At 40.6% G+C, this 25,900-nt stretch overlaps 1 long non-coding RNA gene across 2 annotated transcripts; it reads left to right on the top strand.

Annotated features, from left to right (window-relative positions):
* The first annotated feature begins 534 nt into the window (after window positions 1-534).
* Window positions 535-25,081, top strand: LOC140614705 (uncharacterized). 2 transcript variants are annotated; one of them, XR_012015498.1, is made up of 6 exons: window positions 535-717; window positions 6,916-7,170; window positions 8,336-8,510; window positions 8,595-8,726; window positions 24,169-24,226; window positions 24,898-25,081. It is a non-coding gene; the product is annotated as an uncharacterized lncRNA (long non-coding RNA). The 2 variants fall into 2 exon arrangements; XR_012015497.1 differs by lacking the exons at window positions 24,169-24,226; window positions 24,898-25,081 and adding an exon at window positions 8,861-9,531 and having other exon boundaries at window positions 536-717.
* Window positions 25,082-25,900: the final 819 nt, after the last annotated feature.

The following is a 25,900-nucleotide window of genomic DNA, read 5'->3' as shown; positions in this document are numbered from 1 at the left end:
TCCTCTGTGACATAAGGAAAATAATTCTTCATGGAATATTCTGTTCTTTTCCCAGCTCTGTTGATTAGCCCAGTGAACAAGGACAAGTGTCTCTACCTCATTTCCTCTCATTTCCCAAATCTAAAAAAAATGCTGACATGGAAATGAATAGTCTCAAAAGTTCTTCTCACTCCTAGATTCAAAGTTTTAAGAAAAAATATATTCTCCAAGTTAAGGAGCATATATTTTAAATTAAGGAGTACGTCATAGTTTAAATTATATGTCTTTGTCTATAAAGACATGTTTAAGCTTGAGCATACCTTAAAGAAAACCCCATAGGATTTGTGTTTGTTTTTCATAGTGGGCTTTAAACATTGGATTTTGGTTAAAAAAAAAAACAAACCCTCAACTTTAATGATCTCATTTCATTCACTCTTTTCAAGAAGATGAGTCCAGCTCTGACAATGCTTGGACTCATGAAGCTCCTCTCCTGAGCAGAGACAGGCACTTTCTGCTGTGACATGGGGACACCTCCCTTGACATTATGACATGTAGGTAGTGGTGATGACCAGTGTGGATGGGAAATGGAGAATAGCGGAATGCAGACACATAGGAGTGAGACAGGTGGCAGCACAGGAGAGAGTGGAACCCACCTGACAGAGTGACACCTCCAGCTGCCCAAACTCATGATCAACATTGACTTTGCATAAGGGAATCAAGCTTCAGACAGATTAGTGTGTAAGTGGTTCCCAATTTAGACCCAAGTTGTGCTAACACCCGCCATCTGGCCTTAACACCACTTCTTCCTTCTCTTGCTCCAACTCACGCCTCCACATGCTTGCACTACTGCCTAGACAATAGCTGAGAGTTGGGTGGAATCCCTGCTTGGACAGGAGTGGGGACAGAATGGGGCTGCAAAAGGAGTCTGATTTCTTGAGCCTCTGGAGCTAGGAAAGAGCAAGAAAAGGAATCCAAGATGATGACATCTCTGAATATTCTCAGTTCTATGAAGTTGGAAGCTGATACTGTACTAGATACTCATAGTTGATAGCTAACATTTATTGAGAGCTTACTAAGTGCCAAGCACAGCATTTATGTGTACTAACCCATTGTTACCCCCACCAACCCTGTGAAATAGAAACTAATATCCCTGTTCTATAGGTGAAGAATCTAGGCACAGAGAAATTAAATAGGAACTGTGTTACAAAGGCTCCTAACTCGACCTTATGCTCCCTTGGCACAGAAACTTCCCTGGAAACCCAGAATCCATCTTATTGGTAAGGAAAGTGAGACCAGCAATGTTAAGAGGCTTGTGTAAATCCATATAGCTTTCTTAAAAAAGTATTTTATTTATTTATTTATTTATTTATTTATTTATTTATTTATTTATTTAAGAGAGAAAGCACGAGTTGGGGTGTGGCAGAGGGGGAGCCAGAAAGGGAGAAGCTTAGTGGGGAGCCTGATATGGGACTCAATCCTAGAATCCCAGGATCATGACCTGAGCAGATGCTCAAATAACTGAGCCACTCAGGTGCCCTCCATATAGCTTGTTAAAGGAGTTGTCAAGAAAACCTGAAGAGGTATCTGGGTGACTCGGTCAGTTAAGCATCCGACTCTTAGTTTTGGCTGACGTCATGACCTCAGGGTCTTGAGACTGGGCTCTGCACTGGGCACAGGGTCTGCTTGAGACTCTCCCTCTCTCTCTGATCTTGCTCTCTCTCAAACAAATAAATCTTTAAAACTATAAAAAGGAAAGGAAGATAGAAAACCCTAGAACTCCCAGCTTCTACAATAGTAATTCTTTTCTTATCTTTTGCTGACTCAGACAGGATTGAGGACATGAAGGGGACATGTCTTGAGTTTCTAATTCTTGCTTCATGTAGAAGCTGTTCCATGTCCTCGCTAGTTTTGTTGCCCAGCTCTGGGAGGTTCTGGCTTTCCTGAGATGAGGCACCCAAATTATAGTCTGGCTGAGTATCTCTATCTCCTTCAGCAGGGCCCAGGCCAAGGCCCACTGTCCTTCCTAAGACAGTTGACCCACTTTGAAAAAGAACCAAAAAGCCACTCCTCCTCAAGGATAAAACCATCTGCCACTCTGAGCAGAACTTGCCTCAACTCTGATGAGCTTCTCTTTTTTCAAAGTATCTCACAATCACACACATCACAGTGTGTAGGCTCTTGGACCAGACTGAGAAAGGCCTAATCCAGCTCTACTGCTTTCTAGCGGGGCGACAAAGAAAAGTGACTTAGCCCTTCTGTGCCTCAGCTTCTTCCTCTGATAAATGAAAATCAACCTCATAGGGTAGTTGCAAGGACCTATTGTGCATGAATACTCATCAAGCATTTAATGTTAGCTGTCATTACAGGCGGCATTTGTTCTGCAAAATTAACTCACCATGAGACATGGCTTATAAATGTCTTGCTAGGAAAACGTTAAAATCTCTCAAATTCAATCAGTGTATGGGAATTATATATCTGAAATAGTCCAAGACAGTCCAACATGAGCTTCAGTATTCCAAGATCTGTCTTGGAATTCCCAGATTAAGTCTTTCTCTCAGTATAACCTACAGATATATTTTCATTCTTCTTGAGCATCCTGGAGGTAAGTATTAAAATGAAAACACATAAATAAAATAAAATCACACATACTAACTTCTAAGGAAAAACAATAATTTTCAAAGGTAGTGTACTTCTAGTGAAGTATATTAAGAGAACAAACTAGCCCTCTGTGCACATGAGGATGAGTACAGAGACCCAGCTGCATGGGGGAGATGGCATGGCAACTTAGTGCTGAGCCACACTGGCATCTATTTGTTGAGTCAGACCCAAGCTTCTAAACTTACCGAGCTCATTATCCTGTGTGCATACCAGGCCCATAGGCTGAAATTGCAGCCTTTTTTGCTTCTTTTTCCTTAAGCAAGATTAGATTCTGCTACAAAATATCCCTCATCTTCAATGTGAACTTCTGCAAAAGGGTGATTGCAAGTATGAGTTTATATAACTCCCTATGCTGTACCCAGTGCCCAAAAGTCAGGGGATGAGGGTGAAAGATTTGTTCTCCAGGTAATGTGAATTTCAACGTTTCTGTCTTTAGAAAAATTTCCACACGCTTTGTTTTAATCAAAACATTTACGTACGTGTACACTGATTTTTGTTTTGGTTGGTATGTTGACATATTTGTTGGTGTGTAGACATATTGTAAAGTCTACCAAACAAAATCACAAGAAACCTGTTAACTCAGAGGTGTTTAGCTTTCTCAATTAATTCACATTGATTTGTTTCAAATGCTTCGCTCTTCTGATTAGACAGCAAAAATAGTTTGAGAAATTATCAAAATCAATCACCACTTGAAATGTAGGTCTTCTAAAAATGAAACTATACCTATTTATGAGTTGAGAATCATATTATGGTTAAATCAGATAAGAGATAGGAAGGTGTAGTCAAACTTATTACATTCCATCTTCCTGGGTAGTAATTTAAATTTAAATAAATTTCATTTAAATCAATTCCATCCTAAAGTATGTGCATTGATGCAATCATTATGAATTGTAGACGGAACAGATTTAGGTAAATAGCACTCAGAGTTTAGTAGGATGAGTTTAAAAAAAAAACAACAACACCTGTCATCTTGTTCTGATTAGTCAAAGAAAACATCAGAGAATAAGTACCTATTTGGAGAAGTCTGTGATATGAAAAGTGACTTTTTGACCTCATAGAAGGGATATAATAGAAAAAGTTTTCAAACTAATTTTTTCAAATCAATCCTACCAGATTTTCTAGACATTATATATCAACTCATATACTTGATGCTAATCAACTTTTATTTTTTTAATAATGGTATATAAGAAGTTAAATGAATCATTAATCAGTATTGTGAAACTTCAGCCGACACTTCAAATTCATATTTATTTTATAGTATGCTTCAGATTTTTTTTATGCTTCAGATTTTTATTCTAAGAAGTCACATCATCAAAATCAGTAATTAATCCATATGAAATAGTTAATATGAAGTTCTAACTCAGAAAAAATCAGAGAAATTATTTAGACAAAATGAAGCCACTTTTTGGAGGCAACAAAATTTCTGATTTCTACTCTGCCATAGATACAGATTGAGTATGGATATTTATAAAATTAAATGAATGTAATGGCATTTTTTTCTTTATCTTCCGCACCAGAATCTTATTTCATTGAATTTGCTTCTGTTGTCTTGCCTGCCTCTGACCTGATCATTCTGATAGCAGAGACAGTTTTTTGTTTGTTCTGGGTGTGGCCTCATCCATGTTCGGGAAAACAGCAGAGCAAAGCAGGATGCACGTGTATGACCAAAACAGAGGAATGCTAGCAATTTTATGGGTTTTATACTCAGTGGTGCTTCATATTAATTTCCTGTGATTTATGTCTTAATGCTTAATTGCTCCATTTTGCAATCGGCCACCAGCTGCAGATAATGCAGGTCACAGTCACCAGATTAGTCAGCCTCACCTTCCTGAGACCATTCTGCACATTTGCCAACAGTGTTCAGAACCAAAGCCACCAAAGGGTCACAATAGGGAGACGGTTGGGTAAGAAAAGCTGGTTTTAGGGGCACCTCGGTGGCTCAGTTGGTTAAGCATCTGCCTTCAGCTCAGGTCATGATCCCAATCCCAGGGTCCTGGGATGGAGCCCAGCATCTGGCTCCCTGCTCAATGGGGGGCCTGCCTCTCCCTCTGCCCCTCCCCCTGCTTGTGTGCACACTCTCTCTCTCTTTCTCTCTCTCTGTCAAATAAATAAATAAATACAATCTTAAAAAGAAAAAAGAAAAGCTGGTTTTAAAGCTGTAGTTCTCAAAGTGTGATCCCTGAACAAGCCGCATCAGCATCTTATGGGACTTGTTAGAAATGCAAATTCTTGAGCCCCACCCCAGACCTAGTGAACCAGAAACTGGAAGTGGGTCCCAGCAACCTGAGTTTTAACCAGCCCTGCTGCTGATTTTGATACACACTGAAATTTGAAAGCCATTGAATTAGACTGATTCTCAAATGTCATGATGTTTTTTAAATGGATGGTGTGATGTTTTTATAATAAAGTTTCAAAGGACCCAAGATAATGTTCATATTACAAAAAAATTAGGGGAAGGGGCACCTGATGGCTCAGTCAGTTAAGTGTCTGTCCTCAGCTCAAGTCATGATGCTAGAGTACCAGGATCAAGTCCCACCTCGGGCTCCTGCTCAGCAGGAAGTCTGCTTCTCGCTCTCCCTCTGCCTTTCCCCCTGCTCTTTCTCTCTCTCTTGCTCACTCTCTCTCAAATAAAGAAATAAAATCTTGGGCAGCCCGGGTGGCTCAGTGATTTAGTGCTGCCTTCGGCCCAGGTCGTGATCCTGGGGACTTGGGATCGAGTCCCATGTTGGGCTCCCTGCATGGAGCCTGCTTCTCCCTCTGCCTGTGTCTCTGCCTCTCTCTCTCTCTCTCTCTCTCTCTCTGTGTGTGTGTGTGTGTGTGTCTCATGAATAAATAAATAAAATCTTAAAAAATAAAATAAAAAAAAATAAAAATAAAAAAATAAAATAAAATAAAATCCTTGCCCTCACAGAGTTTACATCATGCTTAACCAGGCCAGGAAGGCAGGAGTCAGGACTGACCCGCCCAGGGAAGCTTAAATTGTGGAGCATGCATATTTAATGAACAAGGACAACTGAGACCCTCCCCACTCCCATCCTTTCCCCCACTCTTTTGCTTTCCTGGGATCTCTCAAAAGGATGTAGATACCAGCCTCCAACATGGAATTTGGCATAACCAATATTTACTACTGCATTTAGAGAATCAACAAATTTATTTAATATTTAACTATTATGAATGAATTCAAGAATTAATGAATTAAAAACAAAACAAATAATGAGTATTTGTCCTCTTTCTTTATCAGACTTTTTAAATTTTTAAAATCCTGTTCCTTCCCTGGATACAGTCTGTTGTTGTTGTTGAGGGATTTTTGGTAGTTATTATTTATTTTTTTTAATGAGCCTAGTGTTATTTTTATGGGAGTACTTTATGCTAGTATAAATTAATAGGCTTACTTTTTCTAAAAACAAATTTAGGCCATACAGTAGCTTTCAATAAGAGATAAATAAATAACACATTTATTGGGTTAGAAATATAATTCCAAAACCATGAAAACAAAAAGGAAGCATATACTCTAGCCCCAGAGGCTAGCATGGAAACTGTGCATGATTATTAATTCTATTTTTGCCAACCAGAAAAGGAAAAGTAATACAATGTATTGCTCTTAGAATGGGAAATGAGGAAACCAGTTTTTCAGAGGGATTTTTCCTTTAGTACTGCCTCCTAAGATAAAATAAACCCATCATGTGATACCCCACGTAAGGAAAAAATGGTAAGCTATGTTAGTCAGTAACAATAGTTTTATAGCAAATCTGGTCCTTGCACTCTCTAAGAGATAAACTCAGAGGGCAGGTGGGTGGCTCAAGGCAGTTAAGCATCTGACTCTTGGTTTCAGCTCAGGTCATGATCTCAGAGTCTTGGGATCAAGCTCAGCAAGGAGTCTGCTTGTCCCTCTCCCTTTGCTCCTCCCCTGGCTCTCTCTCTCTCTCTCTCTCTCTCTCTCTCTCTGGAACAAATAAATAAAATCTTAAAAAAAAAAAAAAGATACTCAGTAATGGGGGTTCCAGATAGAACTAAGTAAATGTTGCCTAAATACATAGTTTTACAGTAATCTAATGTGGTACAAGGACAGATCTTAAGTAGCCAAAAAGTGGATGGAGAACAAGTCCCTTAAATAATCTTGGTAATTGTCACTTATCTCTGCCAAGTTTTTGAAAAGGGTTAAATAATTATAATTTGAGGTTATTCTCCACCTAGATTATAGCATTCAGATTTTATGCTACTGACTGATAGAGGATAGAGCATACATAAATCTTGTATGTCAAGCAAGCAGGTGGCAAGGTTGTTACTCTATTAAGCAAGTTGAGAACACCTCCCCAAACTTTCTGCTCAGAGAGAAAGAAGGTGGACTGCAGAACACCTGAGCCAAGGCCAAAATTTTTCTTCAAGAAACATCTTTGCCTCCATTCCAGGACCTGGGTGAGGCCTCTGAAGAAACACATAAATCTGCAGAATTGCATGGGACTCATCTTCCTGGCACTGGTGCCTGGGCAGAGCTGACGTACCTAAGCTCGACCTGGAAATTTTTCAGAGCAGGTATCATCAATTTTGCCACAAAAAAAGTCCAGTCCTGTTCCTGTGGAACATTTGATTCCGAACAGCATAATTTCCTGAGGTGCCTGCCAGAATGAATCAGCTACAAAGTATACGGCCAGGCACCTGCATAACTTGACCTGCTTCATGAAGCTATTTGAATTCTGGTGAATGACTACAGAAGACAGCAACCAACGCTTAGAGCCATTCTTTCTGGAAGAAGTTAGGTAGTGGAAACAATGGTCTATAGAGGTCCCCTCCCCCAAGCCCATAATACATGCTATTAAAACTAGATCCTAATCACACAGGCATAGCTGCATGATCTGCTATGGCAAAAAAACCCTGTGTTCTAGTAACCAAAAAGTGGCCTCTTAGAGATTGTTTGATCTCATAACCTTCTCTTGGCTCTCTTAAACTTTGACAAGGCATCAAAAGAAAGTTTTTTTTTAAAGGTTTGATTTATTTATTCCTGAGAGACAGAGAGCGAGGGTAGGGGGGAGGTGGCAGAGAGAGAAGCAGGCTCCCTGCAGGGAATCTGACGTGGGACTCGATGCCGGGACCCCAGGATCACGGTGTGGGCCGAAGGCGGCGCTGAACCGCTTGGCCACCCGGGCTGCCCCATTTTTCTGCTTCTTGATTCTTTTGTCTCAACAGCATACCTTGACAATCACTTCATACTAATATAAACAAATTTGCATTCATTTAAAAAGTTACTTACTGGGGCACCTGGCTGGCTGAGTTACAGAGCATGAGACTCTTGGTCTCAGGGGTTGTGAGTCAAGCTCCACATTGGGTGTAGAAATTTCTTAAATAAAATATTTTAGGGGTGCCTGGGTGGCTGAGTGGTTGAGTATGTGCCTTCCCCTCAAGGCGTGATCCTGGGGTCCTGGGATGGAGTCCTGCCCTGGGCTCCCCGCAGGGAGCCTGCTTCTCCCTCTGCCTGTGTCTCTGCCTCTCTCTCTGTGCCTCTCGTGAATAAATCAAATCTTTAAAAAATAAAATAAAATATTTTAAAATAAATAAATAAGTATAAGTTACATTTCATCTCATGGTTAGAATCTAACATTTCAGTTGTTTCCTTTGCTATTATACACCAAGCTGAGGTTAATATCCTTGCATTTTTTTTCTTGCCTGCATGTGCGAATACAACCATGACATCAATTTCTAGAAGTGGAATCACTACTGAAAGAACATGCCAGTGTTTAATTTTAATGACTATTACCAGCTTGTCTCCCAGAGAGCACAGCCATTCACTATCCCACTACCACTATGGCTGGATGCCTGTTTCTCCACTCTATGACCAATCAAGTGTGTTATCAAACTTGTCTCTGCTAATTTGGAAGGTGAACAATTCTTTATCTTTACAGTTTAAACCAAAATTGTATTCCTCCTTTCCTATTTTATACATTGTATTTCTTTTCTTGTAGTGCAATAGCCACTATCTCCAGAGCAATGGAAAATAAGCATGATGACCTTCATGGGAAGGAGGTTGGTGTTTCCTATGAAGCATGATTTCAGCTCTTGGGTTGATATATAAGGGTATTTGCCATGTTTAAGAGGTAACTACAGTATTTTTATGTTATTAAAAGCTTTATTTTTATTTAGATATTTTCTAGTAATAGAACTTGAATTTTTTCAAATGCCTTTGAGCATCTGATTTCACTCTTTTTTTTTTTTAATTTATTTATGATAGTCACAGAAAGAGAGAGAGAGGCAGAGACACAGGCAGAGGGAGGAGCAGGCTCCATGCACCAGGAGCCCGACGTGGGATTCGATCCCGGGTCTCCAGGATCACGCCCTGGGCCAAAGGCAGGCGCCAAACCGCTGCGCCACCCAGGGATCCCCTGATTTCACTCTTTTTAACCCTTCTTGCCAACCCAGCTATGTATCTTACCATTTCTGTATTTGGTGCTTCACTTGTCCTTGGCCATCTGACCGGCCAGTTGCCTTCACTCTCACACAGTGTAGTGGACATGGCAGTGCTCCACTCAGAGCCCTTCACCCACCTTCCAGGTTCACTCTCTGGTCACAGACACTGCCCAGGCCTAGCCCAAGGCTGTACCCTGACTGGCTGATGAGGGCAAAGGGGTGTCCCCAAGGCCTCAATTTGGAGACCCCTCTAAAGGACCATCCCAATTCCAAAGCCCCTCACAGAATAGGCTGAGGGCTCGAATTGCAAATGCATTGTGAGTCAGCCTCTCCCTGTTTCCCAGGTCTTCCTCCTCCATTCCTTACAGGTATAAACCCTGAGAGTATTCCTTAATAAATCTTTTGCATGTGACTCTGTCTCAGAGTCTGTTTCCAAGGATCTCAATCTCTGACACATAGAAATCTGTGAACCCCTCTGCAATAGGTATTTTCTGCTTGTCCTTTCAGATCTCTGCTCTTTCCACCTGGCTTTCTGCCCTGGAAGGCTCACTTGTGTGGAATACACCAACAGGGTGCCTTGCCCTCTGGCTTTCTGTTGGATTTAGCCAAAGGAGTGCCACAGAAGATCTGAGGGAGGGAGAAGAGTAATGTTGGATATTTATTCTCTGACCCAAGATGGATGGGTCATTTCATTGTTGGAAGGCCAATGCTGCTGTCAAATTTGCCTATTCTACATGACTCTGTCCTTTCAGTTCTGGCAACATCTGCCTCCTTTTGTCCCCTCAAACCTAGAGATGATGAAAACCCTATTGCCGCTATCACTTGTGGTCCTCTAATAAGCCACACCTTTCCTTTATTTTATTTTTTTGGCCACACCTTTTAAACTAGTTTTCCTTATAAATAAATGCTCTTTAAATGATCCAGATTTGATCATACCGTCTATTTCCTTTCCGGATCAAGATTAATATATACCCATCAGGTGTAAGGAGCAAGCTGAAGTCCCCCATTGCTTCCTGCCTATAGTAGCAAAGTTTTAACACAGGACAAAGGAAGCAGAGGCAAGGACATAAGAGTAATAGTAGCTAATATTTACTGAGTGCTTATTATATGTACCAGTAATGTCAAATAAAAAACAAATCCAGACTTAGACAAAGAAAGACTTCATTTGCAAGGATTACTGCAAAGATGGGAAGTAGGGGCAAAAGGGACTCCTACAATAGAGGGAAGAACTCTCTGACATAAGATTTGCAAGTTTCTCAAGGATGATGCAAAATGGGTTTTCTTTTATAGAGGGGATGAACAGGCTAGAAGGAATCTGAAGTGGACAAGGGGAATAAAAGAGTGAAGTGACTGATCTGATAGCAGATCAAAGAATGTTCTTCTTTTCTTTTTTTTTTTTTTTTTTTTTTATTTATTTATTCATGAGAGACACACAGAGAGAGGCAGAAACCTAGGCAGAGGGAGAAGCAGGCTCCAGGGAGCCTGATGTGGGACTTGATCCCAGGACCCCAGGATCATGACCTGAGCCAAAGGCAGACGCTCAACTGCTGAGCCACCCAAGGATCCCAATCAGAGAATGTCCTACCTTGAGGTCCACCTGTTTTCAGGAGAGGCTGTTAAGGAAGGCCTGCGTGCTAGTCCAGGCCAAAGATGAGTCAAAAGTCCAAGGATGTGGGGGAAGAGACAATCCTAATCAAAGTTTGTTAAACAAGCATTTTGTTCCAGTTGATTAGTGGGGAGACAATAGATCAGCTAATTATTTTTAAGACAAAGAATGGGAATTTGGAAGGTCTGTGTTTGGACTTTATCATAAGTCAACAAAAGAGTGCTCATGAGTATTAGGTAAGTCCTATGGGTTAAGGATGGCTCTTTGCAGTAAACCATTTTCCAGAACATAGTGGGTAGGGGATTTCTTTACCCACTGCTGTTTTCCAGAATCATAGGACTCAGGTAAAATTCAACACTGTCAGCACAAACCTAAGAGTTTTAAATACATCGTCGTATTAAATGCTTTCAACATCTCTGCTTGCATAAATATATTGTTAAGAGGGTACCCGGAAGACAAACTCGGGGTGGGGGATGGGATGGGGCAACTGGGTGATGGACATTAAGGAGGGCATGTGTTGTAATGAGCACTGGGTGTTATATGAGACTGAGGAGTTACTGACCTCTACTTCTGAAACCAATAATACATTGTATGTTAATTAATTAATTGAATTGAATTAATTGAATTATATTGTTAATTATAATTGCCACAAGGCAATGGTGAGGGGCTATATTTAGAGGGTAGAGTGAGGGAATATGGGAATGTAAGGAATTTTTCCTTTTTTGGTATTCTGAGGAGCTGTGCCTGGTTGTAAATAGCCCATCCATTAGTTAGGGTCCATGGCTATCTTGAGGTGGGTCACCTACTGAGCCCATTCACATTCAGTTTAGTGGTCATTGGCCCTTTGGCCTTGGTCTGTTTTCTGTTGCTGAAAACTATTGCCTAAAAGCAGCCTTGGGGCGCCTGGGTGGCTCAGTCAGTTAAGCATCTGACTTGGGCTCTGGTTGTGATCTCCCAGTCCTGGGATGGAGCCCTGGGTCAATCTGCTTGTCTCTCTCCCTCTCCTTCTACCCCTTCTCCTGCTCGGGCTCTCTCTCTTTCTCAAATAAATACAATCTTTAAAAAATAAAATAAAATAAAACTAGCCTCTACAATTTACCCAGTAAATAAAGATTCAAACCCACCCAGAATTTTCTGTCTATTGCACTCCCCAAGTAGGGGGGAAAAGGACAAAGTGGAAAAAATGTTAAACAAAGCCAATATGGATTTCCCAGAGTTACTGCCTACTATTCAGGAAAACCCCTACCTCACTTCCAATTTATTGAGATCCCCCTCCCCCCAAAGTCTTCCCATTTTGTTCTGGGCAGTCCTTTATTTCTAGATAGAACAAGGCTGTGAAATTCTGTAAAATTGTTGTGATTTATTTTCTGCTAGACCAACTAGCAAGAAATTTCTAAATACATTGTTATTGTGGCCATTGTTACTGATATTATGATCATGTTACTACCTTTTGGTAATTTTGTTTCTTCTCTCTCACTCTACCTTATTTTCGAATAAGATAGTAGAAATATCCAATATCTTTAACACTTCCCCTGAATCTGATCAAGTTCTGCAAAACCTAGAGCCTAAAAATTGTTACTTGGTCGGATATTGATAACAATAGGAAATTATTGCTAATTTTTTAGACATGACTAGTGGCCTACCTATTTCATTTGACATCTGAAGCTGATCATTTTTAAGCCCCTAAATCTCTATCCAACAAAATTATTTTCAGTAATAATATTTTTTTTTAGATTTTTTTAAAATTTTTATTTATTCATGATAGTCACAGAGAGAGAGAGAGAGGCAGAGACATAGGCAGAGGGAGAAGCAGGCTCCATGCACCGGGAGCCTGACGTGGGATTCGATCCCGGGTCTCCAGGATCGCGCCCTGGGCCAGAGGCAGGCGCTAAACCGCTGCGCCACCCAGGGATCCCCATTTTCAGTAATAATCATGACTTCAAACTGATAATAGTAATGGCCAGAAAAATAGTGAATTTTTATTTTGTTAATTTTTAGAAAACATGCCAGTAAGATAAAAATAATGAAACAAAGATTACATTAAAAAGGAAAAAATGTAATGGATTATTTCTATAAATTACATTATTGAATTTGTAAGGGAAAAAATTATACCTATATAGTGTATGTAACGTTATTTGAGAAATAATATTAGAGTTTAATTGCAATTAAATGAGAATTCTAACTAAAATAAAGATATTATTCAACTTATCTGAGATGTTTTCTGTATGAACTAAAACTTATTAGCCTTCTGCTCTAGAGTTCCAGCCTATTCCAAGTCATACGTTTCAATGTTTGCCCCAAACCATTGATGAGAACAAGTCTTTATGAAACCAAGACTGGCTCATATCTGATTTCTGTCCACACAACGAAAGCTGTTTAGATATTAGAAAATGTAAAATTACCAAAAAAAAAAGTCACCTTGCAGTATGAACTCTATTTTGCTGTTTTATTTATTTTTTTTTTATTTTGCTGTTTTAATTTTAAACCCAAACAATGACTTCACCTGGTCACATAGAACAGCAGATTTGAAGTAACTCATGTTTTCTTTCTTCATCTTTACAATGATTATGCCAATGTTCATTTCAAATCTGTATTTGCATATGCAAATACAGGTGCAAGAATATTAGTATCTCCCAAGGGTTTCAGACACAAGCTATCTTTCCCTTTCATCCAACCCTCCCAACCTAGCTCAATGATTCCAAACCATTAGGAATGTCAGGGACCAGTTGTGTAACTGGGAATTCTCTAATTACACAATCTTTATTTAAAAATAGGTAGTAAAAAGGGGCACCTGGGTGGCTCAGTCGGTTAAGCTTCTGCCTTTTCTCAGGTCATGATCTCAGGGTCCTGGGATTGAGTCCCAAGTCGGGCTCCCTGAAGCAGGAGTCTACATGTCCCTCACCTTCTCCCTCTGCAACCCTTTGCTTATGCTCTCTGTCTCTCTCAGATCAATCAATAAAACCTTTTTTAAAAAATAATAAAAATAGGTAGTAAAAAGTGCTAATCTGAAGCTTAAATATATATTATTCAATTGTATCCAGCAATTGTTTAGTACTAAACAAAAATTTTTAGGGACAAATATTTTATCACTGACGTTATTTAGAATTGCCAGTGCATAGTAGGGTTTTTTTTTTTTTTTTTAATCCTGTGCACTGCCTGCACCCAGGGCAGACCACCCTGCTTCCTCACTGTTACATTAGCACAATTCTGAGACAGAGAAACTGAAGAAAAAAACTATTTTTTTCTTTGTTCCTTTCCCCACTTCTATTGCTAGGACCTGCACCTCTGCCTTACACATACTTTAACGTAAGTTTTTTTGAAGTCTTCTAGCACAACAGATAACATCTATGGAGTGCCCAGGCAAAGTCATCATGAACCTTTTCTAAGACCACTGATACCAACACCTTGACACCAAGACCCCTGGCTCCAGGGCAAAGTGACTTATGGAGGACCTGAGTACCCGTTCTTGCTCAACCAGTTCCTAGATGCCTGAGAGGATTTGTATCCCAGACCACCTTCCTCAATATAAAAACTCCAGACCCCCCAGCAAAGACATGATTCATGCTCTTTTCCTTTCCAAGTCTCCCAGATATTGTCTGTGTTTCAGGATTTCTTTTTCTTTAGTGGCCACAGTTCTTGATGACACCCCTTCAAAGAATAAAGAGGTAGATCAGATGAAGAGTGGTGGACAGCAAAGCAAAGTTTATTGAGTGATTGTACAAAGTTCCAGAAGAGGGATGAGACCCTAGAGGGTTGCCATTTTGGCGTTTAAATGTAGCAGTTTTGGGCAGCCTGGGTGGTTCAGTGGTTTAGCCCTGCCTTCTGCCCAGGGCATGATCCTGGAGACCAGGGATCGAGTCCCACTTGGGGCTCCCTGCATGGAGCCTGCTTCTCCCTCTGCCTGTGTCTCTGCCTCTCTCTCTCTCTGTGTCTCTCATGAGTAAATAAATAAAATCTTAAAAAAAAAATAAATGTAGCAGTTTTTATGGACTTTTTTATGGAACTATCTTAAGCAACCACGTCTGGGCCCCCTGAGGATTGGCTGCTAAGGTGCGCCAATCAGGGTTTTGAGATGCACCCACCTATCTATCATGTTAATGTTCATGGGCTAATGGTCTTCTTGGGCTAACATCTAGGGACTTATGCCTTAACTGCCTCAGCTCTTGATAGTGACATGGAACTATCTTAACCAACCAGAGTGTGCTAAAGGGTGCCAATCAGGGCTTTGATCATGCACCCATCTGCATATTAGGTTATAATGTATGGGTGCTGATGGTATTGTCTAAGCTGCAAAACAGGATGTCAGTGCTGTTGCTGTTTTGTCTTTGTCTAAGCTGTTCCAACTCCATGTTTTCTTGTTGGGGACCCTAACCCTGACTACCCAATTGTCCAACTAACTTCTAACATCTGTATCCACTTTCTCTATATTTTTAATATACTCTGCTCTCATTTCCTGCTGATACTAGTATGATTTCCATCCTATGCAAAGCCAAGGACCCTCTTGGCTGCTCCTGTGGAAGCCCCTCTGGGTCCTTGCTCCCAGCCTGCATCAATACTGGTGTATGATTAAATATAGGTGATTAAGACACTGGTATATGAATGCCCTTGCTCTTGGGTACTACAGACTAAAGTATTTAGATAGAGTTTCACAATGTTTACAACTTAATTTCAAATGACTAAGATATACAGACACCCCTGTGTACACACAGGACATATAGAAAGAATGAAAATGAAAATATGGTGAAATGGTAACAGTTATTTAATAAATATAGTAATCAGGGGTGCCTGGGTGGTGCAATCAGTTAAGCATCTGACTCTTGGTTTTGGCTCAGGTCATGATCTCATGGTTGTGGATTCGAGCTCCTCTTAGGGCTCCATGCTCAGCTCAGAGCCTGCTTGAGATTCTCTCTCCCTCCCTTTCCCTCTGCCCCTCCCACTCATGCTCTATCAAGTAATCAACTAACTGATATAGTAATCAATTAATTATAGAAATCAAGCAATTAAATATAGAGTAATCATTCAATTTTTTTTTAATTTTTATTTATTTATGATAGTCACATAGAGAGAGAGAGAGGCAGAGACATAGGCAGAGGGAGAAGCAGGCTCCATGCACCGGGAGCCCGACGTGGGATTCGATCCCGGGTCTCCAGGATCGTGCCCTGGGCCAAAGGCAGGCGCCAAACCGCTGCGCCACCCAGGGATCCCTAATCATTCAATTAATATAGTAATCATCATACTATCTCTTTGTGCACCTTTTTGGAGATTTTTGAAAAATTAAAAAAATTATTTGTAATGAAAAATTGTAAAAAGTACTTTACCCATTAGTAAATTAAATGAAAGAAAAATATATGTATAGATACACAAATATATTTGTATTTTCAGTTATATATGTCAGTTTTTCCTCACCAATTTTCTAACATAAATGTTTAAAAATCATATGATTCAAGAAGTTTGAACTCTTTTTTTTTTTTAAGATTTATTCATTTATTTATTTATTTATTTATTCAGAGAGAGAGAGAGAGAGAGAGAGAGGCAGAGGCACAGACAGAGGGAGAAGCAGGCTCCTTGCAGGAAGCCTGAGGTGGGACTCAATCCCAGGTCTCCAGGATCACACCCTGGGCTGCAGGCGGCGCTAAACTGCTGCGCCACCGGGGCTGCCCAAGAAGTTTGAATTCTTAAAGAATTGCCATCTTTCATAAAATTTACCTATATAATGTAGAGATCATCTATAGTTTTTGATGAAATGACTGATTGGACTAAAACAATATTGTGCTTAAAATTATAGCAAAGTAATTGTCTCAGTTTGAATAGGTCCCCAGTTGGTTAAGTGGAGTATTATTATCTATAGTTTCAAATCTTAAAAAAGACCTTGCTTATTTATTTTACCTAAATAACAAATTTTTAAAACTCAGTCGATAGGGACACCTGGGTGGCTCAGCAGTTGGGCACCTGCCTTCTGCCCAGGGCATGATCCTGGAGTTCCAAGATCTAGTCCCACATCAGGCTCCCTGCATGGAGCCTGCTTCTCCCTCTGCCTGTATCTCTGCCACATTCTCTCTCTCTCTCTCTGTGTCTTTCATTAATAAATGAATAAAATCTTTTAAAAAAAACAGAAATTAATTTTTTTGATTTTTTTCCAGTTCTAATTTATTTTTTTTAATTAATAGACTTTTTAAGGCCAGTTTTAGGTTTACCACAAAATTAAACTGAAAGCACAGAGTTCCCACATATACCCTCCACTGTATATGCAAAGCCTTCTCAGGACAATCAATACCCTGCCCCAGCACGGTACATTGGTTATACACAATCCTTGAACCAACATTATCAACCAAAATCCATAGGATACCCTGAAGTACGCTCTTGGTGTTGTACATTCTATGGGTTTTGACAAATATTTAATGACATGCTCCCCATTTAATACCATACAAAATTGGTGGCGCAGCGGTTTGGCGCCTGCCTTTGGCCCAGGGCGTGATCCTGGAGACCCGGGATCGAATCCCACATCAGGCTCCTGGTGCATGGAGCCTGCTTCTCCCTCTGCCTGTGTCTCTGCCTCTCTCTCTCTCTCTGTGACTATCATAAATAAATTAAAAAAAAAAAAACCATACAAAATTGTTTTCAATTTCAATTAAGATATTCCCAGGGTATTTTTTTAGAAATTTAGAAATTCAAATCCTTTAATTTAAAATAACACTATTTAGGGGCACCTGGGTGGCTCAGTCTGTTAGGTGTCCGACTCTTGATTTTGGCTCAGGTCATGATCTCAGGGTGGTAAGATTGAGCCTTATGATGGGCTCACTGCCCTGATGGGCTCCGCCCTCTGCAGGGAGTCTGCTAGAGATTCTCTCTCCCTTTTTCTCCCCCCTACTCTTTCAAATAAATAGCTTTTTAAAAATAAATTACTATTTATACTATTACTAGAACTATCAACTCTGTCAGTAAATCCTATTACAATAGACTTCTGCTATACTGTTTATTTTTGGTGTAACTTAATATTACTGTTAGAGGATTTCCTTCTTCGGTGCCCAAGGTTCTTAGTCACACCACTTGGAAGAATGAAGAGTGGTGGGCAGCAAAAGCAAGGTTTACTGAGTGAGTATAGAGCAGTTTGTTGAGGGTACAAAGCTCTCAAAGAGGGAGGGGACCCAAGAGGGTTGCTACCAGAGTTTATAGGTCTAGGGGTTATTATGGGTTTGTTGGCAAGCTGTTTTAATCTGATTAACCCTCTACAAGCCTGTCATCCAATCAGGTTTTGTCGTCTATCTATCATGTGGGAAAGAGTGGAGGGCTCCTCCCAGAGTGGATGTAAAATCCTTTTAAGGGTGGTTTCTGAGGCAGCTGGGTGGCTCAGTGCGTTAAACACCTGTCTTCAGCTCGGGTCATGATCTCAGAGTTTTAGTCCTGCATCAGGCTTCCTGCTCAGCATGGAACCTGCTTCTCCCTCTCCCTCTGCCTGCTTGCTCGTTCTGCTTGTGTGCAGCCTCTCTCTCTCTCTCTCTCATCAAATAAACAAAATCTTTTTTTTTTTTAAAGGTGGTTTCCTCTTAGGGTGGGAGGGCCCCTTGTCCCTGCCTGTCTTTCTTCCAACCATCCATCACTAAGCAGATCTTTGTGAAACTTCTCACACTTGCATACATAGTTTTCACTAAAATGTGATGTTTCCACGTAAGTCATTGCTTTCAAGTGAATAAAATAGTTTTATGGTGTCAAATAAAAAAAAAAAACATCAGGTTTAGGTAAGGAAAGACTTCATTCGAAAAGATGAACACAGGGTGGGAAGGCTGGAAGGGACCACTGCAATTGGGAGAAACTCTGACAATAAGATCTACAAGTGTCTCAAAGGTTAGACAAATAATTTTTCTTTTATTGGGAGAAGAAAACAAGAATGGGATGAAAGGGTGGGCCGGTGTGATTGGATAGTAAATCACAGAATGTCTTACCCTGAGGTCAGCCAATTTTCAGCTGGGTCCTTAAGGCAGAGTTTTGCTGGCTCAGACTGAGGGTGGGTGAAAGTTTAAGAGCCTGGGGGAAAAGGGAAATTTAACCGAAGTTTGATTAACAGGCACTTTCTTTCTAATTCCATGGGACAAGCAGTTCAACTAGTCATTTATGAGACAGAGTAAAGAAACTCAAAAGGTCTATGTCTGGCCTTATTAGGGGGCATCAGAGAATCATGTGTGGAAGGTTGGTTCTTTGCAATAAGCAGATTTTCACAACACAAAGAGTACAGGGATTTCTTAACTTTAACCTGATTTCCAGAAGCACTAGCATTAAAGAACAAAAATTCAATTAGAGTCAATTTAAGGATCTAATTTGCTCATTAATCCGCTCAAGAATTGGGTAGCATCCCACCCAGCAAGTAGAGGGGAGCTCTAGGGAGTTGTACAAAAATAAAAGGTGCTTACAGGAAGGAGGGTGGGGCAAGGAACTTATCAGCAAAAGAAAAGGAATTATTGTTTCAGGTCAGGTTACTTTCCCTAGGAGGGGGGGGGGGAGGATGAGCAGGGGGTTTTACTTTGCAGATTGCCTCATCTTCCTTTGGGGGATGGGGAGGACACACGTGACAGATGACCTCACTGGTGCTGACCAGAAAATTCCTGACTGACCGGTTAAGACTACATTTCTGGGGGAGGTTGAAACTGCAATTAGGTTAGGTATTAAGCCTGTGTGGTGACTTGGACTAGCATAAGAGACTCCATCTTGTGCCTGTGGTTTCCTCACTAACATTGGGTTTAGGCAACGCTGAACGTTTTCAGTCCCCCATTTTGCTCAGGACATTCAGATCATTTGCATCAGAACCACACAAAGGGATCATAAGTCTCCTGACTAGGTGAAGCAGTGTCTCAGAAGTCATCTCTTGGTGTTGTTCCTGCAAAATCAGTTGAACCATCTCTTAGGAGGTGGTAGTAAAGGTCAGTTGTTTTAGGGCCAGGCATCCCTGAAAGAGGGATGCCTAAAGTGAAAAAGATATGAATATAAAATGTGGTATTACAGTCTGAGAATGGTAGATGAAAATCTTTCAATTATGTAGCGGCATTGAGTTCCTTGAAGCTAAGAAGTTGATGATTTTGGCAGTGCTGTCAGGATTCCTTTTCATATTAGGGCATGCATGACTGGAGCATTTTGCCAGACTTCCTTAGTGACCCAGACAGTGGCTTGTCCAGAGAAAAACCCAGCCTTATGTACAGACTACTACTGTGATGAGTCCTTTCAAGTAAATATGAAACAGGAGGGCTTTGATTCTCAATGCTTCTTCAGATCTTGAAGGAAAAGGCTAGATGTAAGAGTTCTAATAAGGACCTGAGTAATCAGGTCTCTCTTTTTCATTTATTATCATTTTCTAAAGATTTATTTATTTATTTAATTATTTGAAAGAGAGTGCGCTACTCTCCCCATCCCCTTCCCCCTCCACCTCCTGCTTGTAGGGGGAGGGGGAGAGGGAGCTGATCTCAAGCAGACTCCCCACACAGTACAAAGCTGCATGCCTGTGGGTCTCAATCCAATAACCCTGAAACCAGGACCTGAGCTGAAACCAAGAGTTGAACACTTAACTGATTGAGCCATCCAGGTGCTCTCCCCTTTCAGTTTATTTTTAATTTAGTTTTATTTTTTAAAATAAGCTCTAGGCCCAATGTGGGGCTTGAACTCACAGCCCCAAGATCCAGAGTCACATACTCTACTGACTGAGCCAGCCAGGAACACCCTGAATAGTCAGATTTTAAATCTCAACACCAAATCAAGAAAGGAGGGAGAAAGGGCAGCCTTGGTGGCTCAGTGGTTTAGGGCTGCCTTCAGTCCAGGGCGTGATCCTGGAGACAGGGGATCAAATCCCACGTAGGGCTCCCTGCATAGAGCCTGCTTCTCCCTCTGCCTGTGTCTCTGCCTCTCTCTCTCTCTGTATCTCTCATGAATAAATAAATAAAATTAAAAAAGAAAAAAGAGGGATCCCTGGGTGGTGCAGCGGTTTGGCGCCTGCCTTTGGCCCAGGGCGCGATCCTGGAGACCCGGAATCGAATCCCACGTCGGGCTCCCGGTGCGTGGAGCCTGCTTCTCCCTCTGCCTATGTCTCTGCCTCTCTCTCTCTCTCTCTCTCTGTGACTATCATAAATAAATTTTTAAAGAATTAAAAAAAAAAAGAAAAAAGAAAGGAGGAAAAATTAGAAACATGTTTGGAGGATTGTGGCCAGATATTGAAGAAAAATGGAAGAATTGAAAATTCGGTAAAATTTGGCAATGAATGAAAGATGACAGGATCTAGTTCAATTTACAGGTAGGTAACATATTTTAGATATATTTTTTCATAGCTATCAGTTAGTTTCAGTTAATAAAAAGGTTCAGTATAGCCCAAAGACTATACATAGGACTAGAATCCGATAACCCACAAGAATGATAGTTTTCTAATGAAACAAGATTTTTCTCAACAGTTTCCACTTCACTCCTCACTTTGATCAGAGATAATCCCAAAGGATTATTTTTGATCATAAAATAGGGGAGATCTCATTAGATTTGGCTTGATTATGTACATAATAGGCATAGCAAGAATGGTAATTTAACATGATAGACCCTTTTTTTAATAGACCTTTTTAAATTTGTTTTGCTGGAAGTTTTCATAAGGAATCTCAGACTGAACTGATAGTTAAAAATCTATCTCTCAAGACTGGGAAGCCAAGCAAGAACTCACAACCAGATTTTATCTGAAATATCTCTAGATTTGGATGAATCACTCTCTTTTCAAGGTCCCCAAAATATCACCAGTTTCCTAGGCCTGCTAGGATGTGACCTTCTTACTCTCATGTAAAGCTAGAAACTCTTTAAGCCAGGTACCAGGCTGGATTTTCTGAAGAGACCTTTGTAGACATTTGTTCACAAAACTAATCTTAGCTCCTTTAAGTGTTAGTCATATCTGGTTCTGTAACTATCATTCTCAAATACATTTCAGTCAAAGCCTTGGATATATACCCAATATTTTCAACTGTGTACTGTTCCTTTTTTAAAAAGATTTTATTTATTTAGGAGCGCCTGGGTAGCTCAGTCAGTTGGGCAATTGCCTTCAACTCAGGTCGTGATCTCAGAGTCCTGGGATGGAGCCCTGCATCAGGCTCCTTCCTCGGCAGGGAGTCTGCTTCTCCCTCTTCCTCTGCCATTCCCCCTGCTTGTGCTCTCTCTCCGTCTCTCAAATGAGAGAGACAGCACAAGTGGTGGGAGGGGGTCCAGAGAGAAGGAGAACGGGTCCCCGATGAGCAGGAAGCCTGAGACAGACTTCGTCTGAGCTGAAAGCAGATACTTAAAGGACTGAGCCATCCAGGTGCCCCATCCAATTATGTACTGTTAACAAAGGGGAAAGAGGGAGGGCTGGGTGGCTCAGCGGTTGAGCATCTGCCTTGGCTCAGGGCGTGATCCTGGAGTCCTGGGATTGAGTCCCACATCAGGCTCCCTGCAGGGAGCCTTCTTCTCCCTCTAGGTCTAGGTCTCTGCCTTTCTCTCTGTGTCTCTCATGAATAAATAAATAAAATATTTTTTAAAAAGGTGGGGGGGAGGGAAGATTCTTATTAACCTATGCAAATAATTATGTTGCCATGGAAATAAGAATACTTAATAAGAATTTCCAAATTCTGGAAGGTTCAGGGAAGGGGGAAAAAAAAACAAATGTTTTGTTTACAAAAAGCATTATTTATTAATTTGTTATGAGTTATAGATAGTAAAAGAGAAGAGTTCCTTATATCCAAAAAACAGGACAGTATACATGGTATTACAAACAAAACCCATCATCATCCTTCCTCAGTTCAGTCAGTTCTATGTAACTGCTCCTGTTCTGCTCAATATTGGGAATACAACCTCACGAACCCTTCAGATTCTCCGCTGGAGTTCTAGAAATCCTGACTCAGTCCAGTGGTATTGATGTGGGGGGAAAAGACAGAAGGAAATGTAGATAAAATTATGTCTTTAAAACTTGCAGCCCATTGACAAGGACTTGAGACACAGAGTATATAAAGTTCCTCCAGGAAACTCCCAACTGTCTTAATGTTAATGCCTTACTAGGGAGAAAAACAACCTCAGTTTGACAATAGCCAGGCCTCCAGAATCCAGAGAGTTCTCTTTAGCATATGAAAGTCCTTTTGGACACCACCCTCCGTCCTTACCTCCCTCAACTCCCAAGTATATAATCAGCCATGCCTTATAACCCCAGTGCAGCAGCTCTTTCTGCACATAGGTCCTCTCCCTGTGCTTTAACAAAACCAACTTTTTGCACCAGTGATGGATTTCTCAAGAATTCCTGAGAAATTCTTTTATGGCCACTGGCTCCGGACCCCAACAACACAGCACTCCAAAGACCACACCAGTATGGTCTCAAAGTTATTTAAGCCATGCCATCAGAGGCCCCCTGTGTCCTCAGAGTACCTGGAATGTCTTTTCCAGGGATCTCTGTGGATGTTCCTTTTTGATGAAGATGAGTGGGTACTCCTAGGAATTTTCTCTCATTTTTCATCTTTGACACTTTTTTCTACGCTCTTAATAAAAGACTGTTGGCAAGAGTTTTTCAAAAACCTCAGTTTTGCCTCTTATCTTTCTTGCCTGTGTATCTCCTTTACTACTCAAAATGCTTCAGTTTTGACATTTCTGACATGACCGAAAGTATCTTGGGGTTTTCCCCACCCAAACAATTCTCTGCAATACCAACTGGGGGTCTATAATTTAACTCAATTCCAGCAGTACCTACCTGGAAAATCCCACAGGCTAAGGGCTCAGTCCTAAAGATTGCTCTGACCCCATTTTAGGTGCCAATCAAAAGTAGTAGGTCCACAGGTTGCCTTCAACTTCCATCCAGTTTGGCTACAAATATAGGGGGTTCCCATGACCCCTTTCTTAGGTTCCATTAATATGCTAAGGTAACTTACAGAACTCAGAGAAACACTTATGTTTACCAGTTTTAGGAAAGGATATGATAAAGGATACAGATGAACAGCCAGATGGAGAGGAACATAGGGTGAAGTCTGGGAAGGTCCTAAGTCCAGGAACTTCTGTCCCCATTGAGTTGGGGTGAATCACCCTCCTGGTAGATACAGTCACCCACCTGGAACCTCTCTGAATCCTGTACTATTAGGTTTTTTTTGTTTTGTTTTGTTTTGTTTTGTTTTTGTACTATTAGGTTTTATGGAAGCTTCATCATGTAGGTATGACCAATTATCAGCTCCATTTCCAGCCCCTCTTCCTAGGGAGGAGGATGTGGGGTGGGGCTGAAAATTCCTAGCTTCTGATCAGGGCTTGGTCTTTCTGGTGACCAGCCCTCATCCAGGAGCCTACCCAGAGTCCCCACAGGAGAACAAAAGATGCTCCTAATGCTCTTATCACTTAGGAATTTATAAGAATTTTCAGAGCCCTCAGTTCACAGGTGGGGTAAAAGACAAATATTAGAACAAGAAAGGCTCGTGGCACTTTTGTCAATTAGGAAATTATAGCAGTTTCAAGGGCCTTGTGCCAGGAACCAGGAGTAGAGAACAATACATATATTTTCTATTATCTCATAGGAAGGAACCTCAATGTAATTTCTAAGTGGGAAAGGAGGAATCCAGAAGATAAAAGCAGGTAAAGTATTAAAACATGCCCTTTCTGCTAAGAATTGACTCCTTGGTATTATGAAATAGGCTTGTGATTATTAGGTGTATTACAGGTTTAAGCTAACTTCTCTAACATGACAGATTTGGACATGAAAACCCATTATTTCTTCAGAAACATTTAAAACAAGACAATTTTGAACTCCTAAGCTTCCGTTTTGTGCTATTAACTTAATATCTCCAACTAGAGTTTTCTGACCATTTAAAGAAATACAAGGCAAGGAAAGAGGAAAAAAAATGACACATGTAAATAAAGGAACACAGTTTTCAGGAAGCTGAGTGCTATAGTCTATCATTCAGGGATCTTGGCTCAGTATTTATATTAAATCTAGCCACAAAGACAGGCCTATATGAAACCTAAACAAATTGAGCTTAAATCAGTGGGAAGCTAAGTGATAAAATCTTGCAACTTTATTCAGAGTTAAAACAAAGGGAGAGAGAATTTCCTGGCATTATGCTACAAACACTTGATTCAGCATTTTTTAGATTAATCCCCATATCCCTATTATTTCTATCAACTATAAAGTACTTTTTAAAAAAGACTGTTATTTTTATTCAGGGTATTTTCCTAAGAAATTTGGGTGCTCAAAAAATGTTAACACCTATCATATCATGTGTGTTTTTTTCCCTTCCCAATATCAGAATAGAGGCTGGCTACAGAGGTTCCTGGTACCAAAAAAAAGTAAAGATTTATCTCAGCTGTCAGTGTGTTGAAGGATTTTGTGTTAATAAAGCTGAAATTATATCTTACAACAGGATTTTAAAAAACTGGTTATTACATGAAAGATAGCATGCTCAGTTTGGTATACCACATTTTCAAAACAATACTAATGAAGAAAAATGTATCTAGAGCCGTATCCACCAAAGTGAATACTGGGAGAGCACTGGCAAAAGATAAGAGGAAGGGAAGTGTGGTCAGAGTATTATTCTCCTGTTTCCTCCATGTGGTGGTGGTGGAGGGCTGGATTCCTTCCTCCACTAAAGATCTCAGCTCCTGTAAGACAGTTCTCTCACACAGCCCTCTCTGTGTCTCCAGTTCCAGCAATCAATCCTTGCCCTTGCCCTTGCCCTTGAGATAGCTCTGATACTAGCCTCTAGGTGCTATGCCTTGTGGGTTCCCTGCATGCAGCTCACACCTTTGTTCCTGCTCAGATCATTAAACTTTCCTTGAATTATCACAATTTTTTTTAATTTTTATTTATTTATGATAGTCACACAGAGAGAGAGAGAGGCAGAGACACAGGCAGAGGGAGAAGCAGGCTCCATGCACCGGGAGCCCGATGTGGGATTCGATCCCGGGTCTCCAGGATTGCGCCCTGGGCCAAAGGCAGGCGCTAAACCGCTGCGCCACCCAGGGATCCCGAATTATCACAATTTGAATGTTCAGTCTTTTCATGTTAGAATCCTAACTAATAGAACAACCATCTCTATTGCTGAGTATTATCAAGAGTTTGGACTATGGTTCTGAACCAGTTATGAATCTTTCACTCATGGGACATTGAGTTGAGTTGTATATATGATAGATAAATGTATCTATAAAAGGTAATGCAAAAATAATGGTGAGGCCTAACACATGTCTAGCACAAAACTGGACATACTTTTGCTGGAATCTGGAAAAATGTGGTTTCTTGAGTTTACAAATGAG

The sequence above is a fragment of the Canis lupus genome, chromosome 2, assembly GCF_048164855.1.
Source record: "Canis lupus baileyi chromosome 2, mCanLup2.hap1, whole genome shotgun sequence".
Classification (NCBI taxonomy): Eukaryota; Metazoa; Chordata; class Mammalia; order Carnivora; family Canidae; genus Canis; species Canis lupus.
This window is presented reverse-complemented; position numbering and strand designations above follow the sequence as displayed.